The sequence below is a fragment of the Grammomys surdaster genome, unplaced genomic scaffold (assembly GCF_004785775.1).
Source record: "Grammomys surdaster isolate TR1022 unplaced genomic scaffold, NIH_TR_1.0 126187, whole genome shotgun sequence".
Taxonomy (NCBI): Eukaryota; Metazoa; Chordata; class Mammalia; order Rodentia; family Muridae; genus Grammomys; species Grammomys surdaster.
Genome location: NW_021620993.1, coordinates 6512004 through 6514094, shown reverse-complemented (window position 1 = coordinate 6514094; position 2091 = coordinate 6512004).

The window sequence follows — 2091 nt, the reverse complement described above, 5'->3', positions numbered from 1 at the left end:
TATGCAGGCAAAATGCCCATACACATTAAAAAAAAATACAAAATAATTTAAATTTTTTAAATAATAAATTCTAATGCCTCTGAGTCCAAGAGGATAGATTCTGCTTACAGGAACTATCTAAACAAAAGAAGCTTCTTTTTAAAAAAAATTCAAAAATTGTTTATACTCCTCATTTCCAGAAGAGGATACTAGGGGCTGGAGAGATGGCTCAGTGGTTAAGAGCACTGGCTGCTCCTCCAGAGCCAAGTTTCCAGCACAGCTGTGAGGTGGCTCATAGCTCCGAGAGATCCAATGTCTGGTCTCCTTAGGCAAATGCATTCATGTACACAAACCTTTATGAAGAAATACACATACACAAAATTTAAAATAATTTAATTTTTTAAAGAGGAAGACCCCAATTCCCCTCTCCCAAGCATGGGCTGAATTTATGACTCATTTTTCAAAATTGAATTTTAAAATGTGTAGAGAAAAATCTCTTCTAAGCATCAATAAGAAGACTGGTGGCCAATGAGCTGAGGCAAGAAATAGGAGGTGGGACACTGGCAGGAAACAGTGAGAGGATAAAGGGAGACGTCAGAGAGATGCTCAAGGAGAGCCGAAGGAGCCGAGAAGGAAGACGCAGGTCTGCACTGATGGAGAGGTAACTGACCATGTGGAAAGCATAAAATAGTTTGAATAGGTTAAATAGATTATGAGCTAGTCAGGGGATGAGGCAAAGCTTGTGGCCTAGGCATTTTTTGACAAATATTAGACTCAAGGTAGTCATTTTGGGAGTAGGGGCAGGCAGAATCCAAAGAACCTCACCCCTCCTCCCCCCCCCAAAAAAAACTATGCTTCTGACTTTGCCCTAAACGAAAGAGCTTTGCTGGGTAAACAGAATTGTTATTGGGTAAATACGCCTAAAAGCTGGTTTCTTCTTACCAGAAAAGCACATCTCCTAAAGCAGGTTCCTGTTTACCAGAACCACCCTCAAATCTTCAAAGAAACATTACTTTACCTTCCCCAAAAGTCAACTACCTTTGGGCAAGAACACTTAGTTGCCAGTCGGCCCTGGCATCCTGTATCAGCTCAGAACACCCTCCCCCGCCAGTGCGACCTGATGACCTATGAGTTATGCTTGCTTTTTCATCATTTTGCTGCCTCTGTCCCAGAGTTGGCCTGGGTAGTTTGAACCCCAGTAAACCTTTCCACCCACAGAACAGTCTGTTAGGTAGCTTTGAAAGGACAATACAAACCCCATTTATCCCCATTTAAGGACCCCATTTGTCTCCATTTTGAGGACCAGACCTGATTTCAAAAAAGGTCTTAAGGCATCAGCTTCAGGGATAAACCATAAAATCCAGAACAAAATCATAAAACCCTTTCCCAAAGGACAAACTGGGGATAACCACAAAAAATGGGGAACTATCTTGTCTCAGAATGGGCCATCTGCACTGGACAGCCGTATTTCATCACATGGTTTAACACTTGTGACATAGGAATGTAGACCATTGATCATCTGTGACTCCCTAGTACCCACCAATGAGATTTTAGATTACATAATCCTTCTACAGAATTCCCCTAGTTCCCTTTAAGAAGGCCTGTGTGCCTTTATCTATTTGGGGTCGGCATTTTAAAGAATGGTTGACTCCCGCATGCTGGTTGTATCTGCAAAATAAGCCCCCTTTGTTTTTTGCATAGTATCTGAGTCTGGGGTCTTCCTTCAGCTATTTTTGGACCCTTACAGTTTCTCTGGGCCATCCTTTATAGTTGGTGCCTGAAACCCTAGAGGAACACTGGATCCCCAAAAGGCTTGACCCCATCTAATGAAACTGAACTGTGGATTTTTGACCCTTCCGGGTGCAGATGACTTGCTCCTTCTGGCTCCTGCTGTCCAGCGTATTTGAGTCTAAGGTTTAGAGTCCGCTTCTTGAGCAGTTTCACCTCCACCTGCTCTAACCATTTGTCTCTCCTCGTCTTACTTCTTTCCTCAGGTTTCTCTTCACTTACTCTGGTAAGTGCCATCTCACAGCTGTCAGTTCAGCCTCTCTCTCTCTCTCTCTCTCTCTCTCTCTCTCTCTCTCTCTCTTTCTCTCTCCCTCTCTCTCTCTC